We start from the raw sequence: 14,372 nt of genomic DNA, 5'->3' as shown, positions 1-14,372 counted from the left end.
TTGGAATGTCAAGAATTATGATAATGGAATTAGTATCCTATTTAACCTGCTCCATGCAATGTGATTTTGTGAACTGTGTCCAAAATGCTGTGCAACAATGGTTATTATAAAAACAGTAATAATAGTTGAAAGTAAGAAGGTTTATTATTATTATTATTATTCCAAGTTAACATAATTTTCATCTTGCTTTTATTCTGGTCTGATTTGTATCCTGAAGGTCAATTTAGGAGAGGGATGAAATTATTATTTTCAAGGCTTATTTGTTTGACATGCCTGAGAGAGGGGGATGGAAAGAGGTAGGGAGAGAGAGAAAAAAAGAATATGTGACTTCTGATTTGGTTAATGAAAAATGAGTCTCCATTCTGATAAAATCTGAAATCTACCTGAGAGGTGCTGGAACTGAGTTCCTGTGAGTTCCTTCTGGAAAGGAAGAAGAAGCCCTGCCCTTAGCAACCCTCCCCATCCAACCTCACTCTTAATTTCTCCTGCCAACCACACAGATAACTAACCCCCATCCAACCAATTATTACAAAGCAAATGTCTGGACTATCTGACCCTCAGAATTCTCCCTAGGTCATGTCCACTCCCAGCCACCCCACTCTCCCCCTCACTATTTCTGTTCCAAAACTTCTTTTTTTGGGGGAAGTGCTTTTTCCTGGCAAGGATATGCCCTTTGAATTGTGACAATGCCTCTTGCTTGCCAGAATGGAGGGTGTGGGGAGGGGGGGGAGCAGAAACACTTGACTTTGTGGGGGCTACATTGAGAGCTACATCCATTGCTCCTCCTACTTTTAATTGCAGCCCTGCCCCTCACCTGGATGCACTCCCTGGAAACTTGTCCATAAGGGGATGTAACCCTGAGGCCAAAAAAGGTTCCCCACCCTGGACTAGACTACATATAAAGAAGACAAAGCTTTTCTGTGCTCAATCCTGTGGTGCAGCTTCTGCCACAAAGTGGTCCATGGTTTTACTCCACTTCCTGAAGTAACAGAACACCTGCAAGGTTCTTACCATGATCTAACAACAAAGGAATGTAGAGAGGCATTTTTTTCATGGCTGTCCTACTACTGTTTGAATTCTTACCTGGAAGTATACCTCATTGAACATACTGGGGATTTTCTCTGAATAGGCATGGTTAGGATTGCACTGTTTTCAAAAAAATACTATGTGAACTTCCCATTGAGTTTAATGGGACATAGCCCCAGGTAAGTGCATATAGAATTTCAGCTTTCCAGTGCAATCCTAAGATGGAACTCCATACTTGGGATGGAGTTCAATGTAACTTACTCCCAGGTAGGTGGGTATAAGTGTGGGTGGCACTGTAGTCTAAACCACTGAGCCTCTTGGGCTTGCTGATCAGAAGGCTGGCAGTTCAAATCCAAGGAGGTGAGCTCCTGTTGCTCTGTCCAAGCTTCTGCCAACCTAGCAGTTCGAAAGCACACCAGTGCAAATAGATAAATAGGTACTGCTGTGCCAGGAAGGTAAACGGCATTTCTGTGTGCTCAGGTTTCCGTAATGGTGTTCTGTTGTTCCAGAAGGCAGTTTAGGCATGCTGGCTACATGACCTAGAAAGCTGTCTGTGGACAAACACCAGTTCCTCCGACCTGAAAAGTGAGATGAGCGCTGCACCCCATAGTCACCTTTGACTGGACTTAACCGTCCAGGGGTCATTTACTTTTATCTTTATAAGATTGCAGCTGTTTTGCACCTTGAGCTGTGGGAACGAGAGGATAGAAACTGAAATTAATAAGCAATGGTGTTTGTGGTGTCAGGGCAGTTTTTGTGATAAGTGGATTAACAAGAAGTTGAATACTCCATTACTTTATGGATTTTATATTTATAAGTCATTTCCCTTGCTGCATGCCAATTTAAATTCCCCATGCCACTGGAATGTATTATTTAACATGTAATTCTAGAGCTGTTTATCTCATACTCAGTTTTACTCAGGACAGAAACAGGGCATGTAAAATTCAGCCATGAAGGCCATGAAGTATGCTTTTACCATTTTAACAGAGATTCGAATTTAGAATGATTTAGGAGCCACCAGGAAAGAAATTAATTTCTATTATTTAAGCAGCTTCTAGATAGCGTCCCTACATATCTACATAATGGTTATAAAGAAGCAAGGGCAGTTATATCTATTGAAGCCCTTGAAGAGTCATGGGTCACCCCCTAACCTTGCCATGTAGAGCATACTTCTGTACAACAAAAGGCAGTACACCAACATTGCAAAGTGGAGAGTTTGTTCCCTAGTTGTTGGGAAGCCTTATAAATGAGTTGGAATGTCAATATCTCATGAGACATCATGAGAAGCAGAGAGGAAAATAAATGGGCTATATCTCAGTCTGGAATAAAGTGCAGAGGAAGTAAATAAAGCAGAGTGACCTTCCTAATTCTTCTCAACTTGGAACGCCATTGGCACAGTGCTGTCTTCTTCATGTGAAGAAATAACATATTTTTTCATTCCAAACTTGCATTGCCTGGAAGCTTGGCGTTCTTCCCTCTCTCATTTCGTGATGACCTCTTCCCAGTGTCATATTTTTGCTTTAATAAGGCTTTTCATTTAACTTTAGTGGACTGGCTTCTTCTCAAGACAAAGTTTTAGATTATATTTATCCTTGATATACAATTGACTGTAACCAAATTTTGGGGAGGCTGATTGACAGCAATTTCGAGCAATATGTGATATTTCAGCCCAATGTAATCCAATTAAATAACTATAGAATAATATATTCCAAATAACTCAGATTTGTTTTACCAGAGGTGTAGATCCGCTGTACATTTAAAGAATGTTCTAGTGTTCTAGGCTCTTCTTGATCAGAATCTATTGCAGAAGGCCTATGAATAAATATGAAATAGGACCTAACAGGCATTGCTGAAACCTATTCAGATGAGACCTATGACTGGGATGTAGAAATTGGAATAGAGCAAACAGGAAGGGAGGAGTAGCAGCATTATATCTAAGGGATGTGTCCACTTGTGAAGAGATCCATGACCTGGAACATGGAAGGCAGATTTAGAGATTCCGACTAAACATCAGGAAGAACTTTCTGACAGTAAGAGTTGTTTGACAGTACTGGGAGCAATTGTAGGTCTTTCAGGCATCTGTTGTGGATGCTTTAGTTGAGATTCCTGCATTGAGGGGGTTGCATTAGATGGCCCTTGGGGTCTCTATCAATTCTACAATTCTATGGTTCTTGTCCACCAAACACCAATATAGCTTTGGCTACACATTAGCCACAGAAATCAAATTCTGAAGCAAAAACCCTGAATTTAGACGTCAGAACATGCATTCCTTTTTTCCTGTTGTTTAGTCACTCCAGTTGCCTGGAATTTCTCTCCCCCAAACACATCTCAGCTGTCAGATGGTTTGAGCCACTATGCTGTAGCCTTCCTTAGTGAAGATTAAATTGTCTGGTACAATATGCTGACATTCAAAATTTAAGGCAGCTATTTGTCTATGACTCTTTTTTGGCCCTGGCACATTACTCTCTAGCTGGCAGCACTAAAATTCATAGATTATGAGCTCGCACTGGATTTCATAAATGTTCCACAGTCATAAGCAGAAGTGCAACCACTCCTGCCTTTCATATCTTCATTGCCAGACAAGCTGCTTCAGATTCATTTCTGTCCTCACCCAATTTCCTTCAGTCCACTTCAGCTTGGTTATGAGGCTTCCATGCAAAGCAGTGGATAATTTCCCTCAAACTAGTTTTGCAAGGAATTAGGTGTTGCTATTGGGGATGAGTTTATTTAAATCAATATGAATTAAGAAAGCTGACTGGCCATACAGAAGAATGAGACTGAGAAGTGATCTTTGGTGCAACCTTTGATCTTTGCATCAGTGTCAAATTAGTGACTAATGAAGCTATTAGTACCAAGTAATCCTTGCAAACAGTATTCATTTGAAAGTCAGCTGACACTACGGAGGAATAAGAAACACAGTTAAATGAGACACAGCATAAAATGTGAAAGCAAGTATAGATTCAGACTCTTCATAAAGTAAAGGTGTTATCTTAAACATAATTGTGATAATGATTCTAGTCCCTTTGTGTTATTTTAATGGTCTTTTGCCATTTCTTATCCTGCAGCAGCAGCAGCAGTGACAAACTAGGGATTGGCAGATCAAACACCTGCAAAGCTGTTACCTTCATATTTTGTTGATGTTTTCTGTAGCTGAGAACAGGTTAAAATACAGATGCTGACTAATTTAGTCATCTTGCATTTGATCTGCTATTTGTGATATAATTAGTAGATCAATAAGTGGTGTGTCATTGTCTTACCACCTAGAGGAAACGTGGGATTATTTAAACTACCTGCAAGTAATTCAAATGGATCTGGGTCTGCTATTTATAACTTTATTGCTGTAACAACGCAGCCCTTTGCACATTCACTAGGAAATTCCTACTCAGTTCAATGGGACTCATGCTAGATTAAGTAAATGAGCCTATGATTGTAAGATTAAAGCATTTCCAGATGATGAATTTGGAGAATAAGAAATCTTAGAGCACAACAAAAGTGCAGTTAATCATTTGTTGCTTGAGATCTATCTGCTGTGGGGAAACAGAGTATTTTCAGAACACAATCTACTGTATATTGACTTTTCTCCTGGGAGATGTAGTTTTCTTTATGTTGCAGATCACTGCTGATTTATATATTCAGAGAATATTGACTTTATTCCACTTCAGACTGCACATGTGGAATGACATTTCAGAGGCTTTTGTACATAAAAACCTTTTTTGAAAAAATCAACATCCCAAGAGGTTTTTTTTGAGTTGAAGAAGCATTTGGTCATGCTATCCTACACCTTGAGCCTAGGAATGATCCTGCTGAACTTATAGCTTGGCTTTTTCTCACCCGAGAAACAGTTTTAATGTTATGTATGCAATAAGATTTCTTTAGAAAGATGAAAAAAGTTCTTAAGAAATTCTTAAGATGGAATTCATAAGGTCAGCAGTGCATAACATTTAATCAGCTTGTACACTTGTTTTCAAAGGTCAGCAGCAGAATTCCATGGACTTTCATTTATGTAGAAATTCTGGAGTCTATACTTAAAGAAGATGATAAATCTCCAAACATTACTAATGGGGGCTGTAAAATGTGCAAGGATGCAATACTGTAATATCGGGTTTGCTCTCCTAGCATCCAGACAATTGACTTGGCATCAAAAAAAATAAAAAAGATTTTGGAAAGTTTCAAAAGACAAATACAAGAAAAAATAGACCTGAAGTCTTCAGTTGAATATACAGTGGTACCTCAGGTTAAGTATTTAATTCGTTCCGGAGGTATGTACTTAACCTGAAACTGTTCTTAACCTGAAGCACCACTTCAGCTAATGAGGCCTCCTGCTGCTGCCGCGCCGCCAGAGCACGATTTCTGTTCTCATTCTGAAGCAAAGTTCTTAACCTGAAGCACTATTTCTGGGTTAGCGGAGTCTGTAACCTGAAGCGTCTGTAACCTGAAGTGTCTGTAACCTGAAGCGTATGTAACCTGAGGTACCAGTGTACTTGTGTGTGTATTGCTTATTGTACTCTATCTAGGGTACACATTATCCATTGCTGTATAGTAGTTAAGAGTGTTAGACTGGGGCCTGAAAAACCAGGATTCAAATCCCCAGGCAACCACGAAGCTCACTGAATGACCTTGGATGAGTCACTCAGCCTAACTTACTTCCCAGGGTTGTTGTAAGCATGAAATTGGGAGGAACAGAACTATGAGGTGGATATAAACAACAACAACAACAAGTGCTTTTTTTCCAGGGGGAACTCAAGGGTACGCAGTACTGGCACTTCTTTTTGTTTGTTAAAAAGTTTTACACTTACTGTAACAACTTCATGGTGAGTACCGGCACCTATTTTTCTAGGGGGGAAACATTGATGATATTATTATTATTATTATTATTATTATTATTATTATTATTATTATTATTAATGTATTCTTAAAATTGTGCAATCTGAATCCTATAGAATATTCTGTGGCAGAGCAAGAGATGTTATGGAATTTGTCCCAGCTGCAATTCCTTCATCTTCACCATCCAGCGTTGGGCCCTATCTCCCTCAGAAGGTGCCCAACAGACCTGCATGTAAGGTCACTGGTCACAAATAGGAAAATATTGGAAGCCAATGAAACAGAGGAGCATCTGATCAAACTTCAGCTACATTCTGATGTGGTTATGATACCCCAATGTTCTGCCTGAGAGAATTGCCCCTGACCTATACAAACAGATGCAGCGGTTGCCTCTCTTCACTGCACTCCCTTTGTTGAAACCTCTAACAGAGAATGCACGCTCCCTTCCCCCTTCTTCCTCTTGACATGATAATTACGGGGAGCTTCTTGGCATTTCCTGCCTATGTGATCAAAATTCTGAGTGCTTTTTTTAAATGGTGCACTCCAGACTATTTAACTCATTGCAATGGGTAAGACTGAAACTGATCTGCTAGAATATTAAATGGTGATGCTGTTTTCTTTTCTACATTTTAAGAGTGCGCCTTTGGCAGTTGCCTCGGGCCTGAGCTAGAGCACATTTATAATTGGGTGGTTAAGGAAGTGGACCAGAAATCTGCTCTGTTAACAATGTATTTGGCCTGATTAGGAGAAAATGCATATTGGTTTGAGTTTCTCTCTATGTGTGTGGACCATCTTCTTTTGGAAGGTGTCCTCTACATGAAAGTCTGGTTTAAACATAAATAATGCTAAGCATCAGGACAGCATATTGAGGAGGCACAAAGGTCACAGTATCAGACTCCCCCAGTACGGTGGGATGTGATCTTTCTAAATTTGCATATACACCAGAATGACTAACTTGTGGCTCTCCAGAAGTAGTTGGACTTCAGCTCCCATAAGACTCAGCATGAGCAATGTCAGGGTTGATGGGAGTTGAGGTCCATCCATATCTGGAGAGCCACCGTTTGACTTCCTTGATCTAAACAAATACATATGCATAAGCTTGAGACAATGTTGTCTTTTTTGTGATACATTTCCTCTGTTTCTGGCCACCATACGTAGATGCCACATCAGTTCATTTCAATCCAGCCAACACAGATGTAACTACAGTGGTGAGGCAGCGGCTGAACCTGATCTGGATCCATAGGAGCCAAGTCCTAGGGACTGAGGGGTCTTTAAACACACACATAAAATATTTGAGGGGGCCTCCCTCCCAAGTTGATGGGCATTGCCATTCAAATGGTGTCTGTACACCGTGTCGTGTGATCGTTTATGCACGGCAGGGCTTACTTACCTCCCCCCAATATTTTGTTCAAGTTGGCACCCCTGTCTGCACCCACTTTGTTTTGGTAGTATATGGAAAGATAGGCCAGGGCAAAGATGATGTATCTGAATCGCACCAGCACTTCCTGTGGCATCATCCGCCTCTCCCAATCAGACTCTTCACTATCAAGGCAACATGAACAATGACTATGAGGGAGTGGGTTTTTCTTGGCCATCATGCAATTGCCAGGGACTGTATTAACTGGGCCCCCCATTCAGGTTAATAATAACTGGGGACTAGGATGCTAACCATGCAGGTTTTTCTTCTGCAATGTCTATGAAACATAGCACATATATTTCCTCCCCCCCCCAGGTATATTTCTTTTTCTTAGATTACAGAACTGCATCATTCATGCACACCAGAGTAGTAAACATTCCCCTTGAAGGACATGAGTGTGAGAGGAATATAAAATAACAAGTTTAATATATTACATTTGGATAAATAGTAATTATATTCAAAAATGGGGAGCACCTTGTGAATTCAAATAATGGGGGTTCTGGACAAAACCTAGCTTGTCAGGTTTTTTAAAAAAATAAAATAAAAAACCTGTAATTTTTCAGCATATGGCGTGTCTCTGATAAATGACTATTTCTCCCTCAATATTTAATGATAAGGCTAGGGCAAAGCATAGAAAACTAGATGGAACACAAATGGTAGAAAAATCAGAACTGTAATCAAATGGGGATTTGTGTGCAAATACTTTAGTTTTTCATCATTAATCATTTATTATCTAAAGTGACGGGTGCATGTGTGCAAAAGCATCAGCTACAAAGTCTCCCAGAATATGTGTTCTGAAATACAATCCTCAGATGAGATCCATGATGGCACTCCAATCCACAATGAAATAAATGATATTTAAGCAAACCTTACACTGTTCAGGATTGCAACTTATAGAATTTTGCACTCCCAAAATGGTTGGGGGCTTGTTTTTATTATAGTTTTATACAGTGGAATGTGATTCTGTAAATCAATGCTACACAGGATCTGAAGTTAATATTGAGTTAATATGAATTTTAGTAACTAGTGTAATATAGCAGAGTTGGGATTTAAAAATAATAACAATTTGTGTCTTTCAAGAGAACCCAGGAATATTGATAGGCATTAAAAATTCTTCTGATGAAGCTTAGCAATTCAAATTCAGTTCAGTCATGTTAATGCTGGGTTATTGACTTATTAAAGTGATTCTTTTTAAAATATATGGTTTGTTTTTTTACCAGTTTGATCATCAGTAAACACCCCCTCAGGAAATTGTTTCTAAAAAATTGTATTTGTGGGATTTTCTCAGAAAAGTCAGTTCCATAGCTAAAAAAAAAAAAAAAAAAAAAGGAAGGAAGGAAGGAAGGAAGGAAGAAATTAGAAGAAATATTCAGACTGCTTAAAGCCACATTGAAAAATTCACCTAAAGAGGAGGCAAACATATTGCCTTACATTGGTATCCATTGTCTGCTTGCTGAAGATGAGGAAGTCCATCTTGTTCAGAGTGTGCGTGTTCTGCACTGGAGGGTCAGCAAACAAAAGGGGGTGGACACAGCACTAGTAACAGGAGTGGAAGATTAAGCCAAGCCACTACCTTACTTTCCATACTACCAGGTCTCTCAGTACTCTCTTACCTTGTACAGTGATACCCCGTGTTACAGACACTTCAGGTTACAGACTCTGCTAACCCAGAAATAGTACCTCGGGATAAGAACTTGCTTCAGGATGAGAACAGAAATTGTGCAGTGGCAGCGCTGCGGCAGTGGGAGACCCCGTTATCTAAAGTGGTACCTCAGGTTAAGGACAGTTTCAGGTTAAGAACAGACCTCCAGAACGAATTAAGTTCTTAACCCGAGGTACCACTGTAGTCAGAAAATGGAGACTGTAGAGTAGGATGGAGTAAGGGAGACAAGGATTAGCGGGGTGACATTTGGGCTTCAGTCCTGTCTGCACTTACCACCTAAGTTTACTAGTCGCAGAAGAGATGTAGTAAGGACCAGAGAAAATAAGAGATGATGGAACATGTGGTATTCCCCACTCATTATGAGCTGTCATAAACGTAATTTGCAGTCATTACTGCCAAGTAGAAAAGATTCTCAATCAACAACCAAAGGAACTATTAAACCAATTTGTAATTTCTTTATAGATAGTAAATACAGTCACAACTAAGCTATATACCGTGAAAGTGATGACTATATGGAGGGGAACCAGAGTGCCTTGATTTTGGTTGTTATTCTAGAGTAGTATCTGTCTTTGTGTACTGCAGTGGCTGGTGGGCGATGGAAGAATTTATCACATATCCAACTGGTAACCCCTACCTTGGCTGCATTTCACTTTCTAACTGCTTGGCATAGGACTACCAAATTTGCTCATCAAAGGAAATGATGAATGAGATACTTACTTCCAAACATTTTCTTGTGCACTCCCTGCAGAATGCTTGACTGCCTAAGAGTTATAGTAGGCTAGCTGTTCATTTAACAGAAATTCTCAGTAACTATGGTGATGCACAGCAACCTTTAGCCTGTATCATATACAAAATAAATACTGAATAAAAAATAAATGCAAACAGAGCTATCAAAAACGAGGAACTGCAGACATTTTTATACAGGTTGCCATTTTTCATAGGCATGAAGTTAATACATCTTTGTCAATAGCAAATTACCGGGGAAGAGAAATTGTGGCAATTAAGCCATGCTAATCAAAATTTGTGATCTCCTTTAGTCAACAGACTGGTTCTAAAGCAAACAGCAATCAGATGTGAAAGAGCTTCTTTCATTTTTAGGTAAGCCCTCAAAGGAGGGGGAGAAAGTTAAGCTTTTGAGGCATTATAAAAATGCACCTTCAAATGATCTTGTTTACAATACTCAAAACTATAGGCTACAATCTGGAATAGGGAGGAGCGGCTGGGGTCACTAATGTGTGACAGGTCCTGATGGCAAATACTGAAGCCAAAGAGTCAGAGGAACAACTTGATATTTACTTGTTTGGGCGCAAATAGAATTTTTGTTTATTATGGTAGATTCCTCACTGTCTTGCTATTCACATTATACCTCCTTGTCTTTCAGGCATATTCTTTCAGACATATTCTTTCTTGCTGCATAGCTCATGTATCAGCATCATAATAAACTTCCTTATTGAAAGGTTGTTTGGCACCCATAACAACCAATTGACACCTCTTCTGATTACTTAGTGAGGCAGGATATTATTCTTTTTTTATCTCTAGTTCTTGTTGGGATACTGCCAGGGAGACAAAGTCCATCATGGCCCCCAAGCCGTGCTGCCGGACGTCCGCCAATCTCCCGTAGGCACGCAGTATCAGCAAATAGCGACATGAGCTCCAGAAATAGCCTGCCACATTCTAGAGCCGATGCACACTCTGTTAGCAGATAATGCACAGCCAAAGTCGCACTCAGGAGAGCATTATTTACAAGTTTATTCAGCGTTGATCAGAACAAAGAAAAACATGACTGCCTGCTTCAGTGTCTCTGACACACAGAGAGAAACGAAAGCAATAGAAAACATAAACTTCCTGTGAACAGGAAATGCGCAGACTCTGTGACTCACAAAGCCTGCTCCCTTTTAAGGTGGAACGGAAATATCCTAACAGTTCTTTCATTGTCTAAAATACATTTGGCATGACTGCTCTTCTTTCCATTTAAGATTATGCTAAAGTGGGGCTTAAATGGGTATATCCTAAATGTTTCATGACCTGTCATTCCAGGTCTTGGGTACCTTAGGGAGCACATTCTCCTACATCTCTCTCACTTACCCCATGAAATGGTATCCACAGGGACTATTTTGGAAACATAATCTTGGAGAGGCTGAAACTTGGAGAAGTTCTTTTTCAGTTGTGGTTGTCATATTGTGAGATCTCTTGAGGATATCTGCTAAGTCAGGGGTCAGCAAAGTCATTCAGCAGGGGGCTGGTCCACTGTCCCTCAGACCTTGTGGGGGGCCAGACTATATTTTGAAAAAAATAATGAATGAATTCCTATGCCGCACAAATAACCCAGAGATGCAATTCAAATAAAAGGACACATTCTACTCATGTAAAAACATGCTGATTCTCGGACTGTCCGTGGGCCAGATTTAGAAGGTGATTGGGCTGGATCCGGCCCTCGGGCCTACCCATGTGCTAAGTGTTTTGCCACTGGATTCTTGAGGCATTCATTAAAGACACACCCGTTCCATTTTCAATAGGCTTTATGAGAGTGTTGACTATGCATCTTCACATCTTCTCTGAGGGTTCCCCCAATCCGGCAGAGCAGATTTGGAGGTGGTGTATGGAATCCATGAGGGAGGGGAGGGTAATTTCCGCTGCATGGACAGAAGTCTTTCTGTTCGTGCAATGACTCCCTATTGGATTCAGCCTCAAGCCAATATTTCCCAAAAGACACACCAGAAAACAACTACCACACAAAATATCACAATAATTTTTTAAAAGTTCAATATGCATATGCTGTATAAAGTACATGTGCTAAAATACATTTCAAAAAAAGAAAAAACTTTCCTCAAACACTCAATATTTCATGGCGGAACAGGTTGGGCAGACACTGATGTTGCATAATCAGGGACCTCCACAGACTGACACACTTTTTTACACTTAAAAAAAATAATTAGAACAAGCTTCCGATAAATCATGACACAACAGCCTAAACTGCAGTGATCCCCTGTAGGTACAGCAGATGCAAAAACTGCAGGCACTGCTCAGTTAAGAATATATGCACCAGAGCAAACAAATCAAAAGGGACAAGGATCCATGTATGTGGTATGTACCTAAGTGCAGTGTATCTCATTTGTTGCAACCAAGTCCCCAACAGCTACTCTGCTGGGGATGTTAAACAGTTCTTCCTTCCCTCTGTGAAACTGTGCATCTGGAAAAAGCAGCACATGACTTTGAAAGAGAATGCTTTTCCTCTTCAGATGCTAACATTTATACTATTTTGACAGCAGATACAAAATTAACCATCTACACTGGCTCTCTGACACCACCTTTGCCGTTTTTCAACCATTCCACTCGCTCCTATCATTTCAAGTAGCCCTCATATCTTCTGCACCATGGGAATGAGCCTAGGTGGAACTTGGGTTTGCAAGCAGCCCTTCACTTCTCCCCTGGGATGGCTTTTGATGAGATCAGAACCATTAATTCCCATTTCCAGTGAACCACACTTCAACATTGTGCACAGTGTACTGTATGGTTTACGGTAGGGCCGGTCCAATATATTTTGGCACCCGAAATGAACCACAGAATGGCATCCTCCCCACCAGGGAGGAATGGGTGAGTGAAGATCTACATCAGGAATGGTGGTGATGGTGGTGGGAGTAAAATCAACCTTACTCAGTGGTGGAAGTGGGAATCAAAGGCCATCATGGGGGGCGACACTCTCTGAATCATGTCAGGCAGGTGCAGAGCCTAGGAGACCACAGAGGGCAGTCCCTTCTGTTTCCTGCCTAGGGATGGGAGGAGACCAGCAGTGCCTCCTATTCACCAAGAGGGTGCTATGGAGGCAGAATGGGGGGCTGCTGCTGAGGAGGCAGCTGGTCTGGCCTCCAAGGAGCATGCCTTAGATATCACTGCCACTGTAGCAGCAGCTAGCAACACATGCCCTGGAGGCTGGATCTGCCACCTCTGTGGATCCTGCCACCCGAGGTGGTCACCTCAGCATGCCTCATGGGTGGGCCAGCCCTGGTTTAGGGTGTGGGGGGAGCCCAACTTCAAACCTGGCTAAACTAACTTTGCTTGCTTCCCTGAACCACAGTGAATTCTATTCACAGTAGCTATGTGTGACGTTAACATAAGAGAGAGTGCTGGAAGTAAATAGTTAAACAGGTTGCCCAGTCAGGACCCAGGGGGATGGAGTCAGTGGGATTATAAAATCAGTTCTGGGAGGAGTTTGTGGAGGAGTTTGTTGGGAGTTGTTGGTGGGTAGTTGGTTGGTTTTAGTGGTTTGGCTGGTTGGGAAAGGCAGTTGGAGAAGCAGTTGGCAGGCAGTTGGTAATAGAGAGACAGTTAGAGCAGTGGGTTCTTGAGTGTGGGGAGGTAGAAGAGATAGAGAGAGGAAAATAAGACTAAGAAAGTAAAGAGCAACAACGTTTGGAATGCCGTAAAAGTTTGTTTGTGTCTGAAATAAAATGCACTCTTCTTTATTAATTGAGAACCTGACTGAGACTGAAGTGATTTTACCAGGGACGACCTGGTTGATGGCAGCGGATTAGTGGTGTACGGGTCAATAGTCTGTGAGACGACTGGGGGCTCCATACGAACGCCACTCTATGGACTACTGAATATGGAAGCGAAGGCTTTAGCAATTCTTACAGCAGCAGCAACAGAGGAAGTGTTCAACCCATGAATCTAAGTCTTATAGATGACACATAATCTTTGAATCAGACTAAGAGTGATTCAAAAGTGAAGGAGGAGTTTCTGTTGAGAAAATGTAGAGTGGATTGCTGCAAAAACGAGGTCTCTATCTCCCTCCATACTATGCAAAAGTATTGGCCATTAATATAGTCTGACTGGGGAGGGACCAGATAGCAGAGATGCCAAAGAACCAAAATAAAGAAGGTCCCTACCCTAATTATGAAAAAGAAAATAGACCAATTCATAGGAACCCGCAAGCCAATGAAAATTGTTTTATAAGTAGACCATCAAAACCACGCGTGAAATGAACATATATCTAATCAATATTTCCAAACTCTTCAAACAGCTGCTTTTCAAATCCCTCAAGTTGTTAGATGAGATCTCATGGATTGCATCCCATTCGTACTTCATCAGAACACATAAGGAAAATATCACATATATGGTATCTGTTATTGATTCTAGAACAAATCTTTTTGCCATCCCCTTAACCCAGAAAAATCACAGGAGTAAAGTGATTAAAGTGAGTAAAGTAAAATTTGGGTTGAATTATTATTATTATTATTATTAATAACCCGTCCATCTGGCTGGGTTTCCCCAGCCACTCTGGGCAGCTTACAGCATATCTAAAAACATGATAAAAACACCAGGCATTAAAAACCTCCCAATACAGTTCTTTCCATGGGGGAATCATTATTGCAGTTATTAATATTGCATATTTGGAAGCAATAGGATGAATACAAACTTATTGGATTAAAAACTGTCCAGTCCAAA

The 14,372-nt window shown here is 40.7% G+C and overlaps 1 long non-coding RNA gene across 1 annotated transcript; it reads right to left on the bottom strand.

Annotated features, from left to right (window-relative positions):
* Window positions 1-8,994: 8,994 nt before the first annotated feature.
* LOC308597522 lies at window positions 8,995-13,498 on the bottom strand. Its single transcript, XR_014013042.1, has 3 exons — window positions 12,582-13,498; window positions 11,013-11,203; window positions 8,995-9,787 (listed from the first exon to the last, which is right to left on the bottom strand). It is a non-coding gene; the product is annotated as an uncharacterized lncRNA (long non-coding RNA).
* Window positions 13,499-14,372: the final 874 nt, after the last annotated feature.

This window comes from Podarcis bocagei (assembly GCF_964188305.1).
Source record: "Podarcis bocagei genome assembly, chromosome: 11".
NCBI lineage: Eukaryota > Metazoa > Chordata > Lepidosauria > Squamata > Lacertidae > Podarcis > Podarcis bocagei.
Note: the sequence above shows the minus strand (reverse complement) of the source record. Positions and strands in the feature narration are given on the sequence as shown.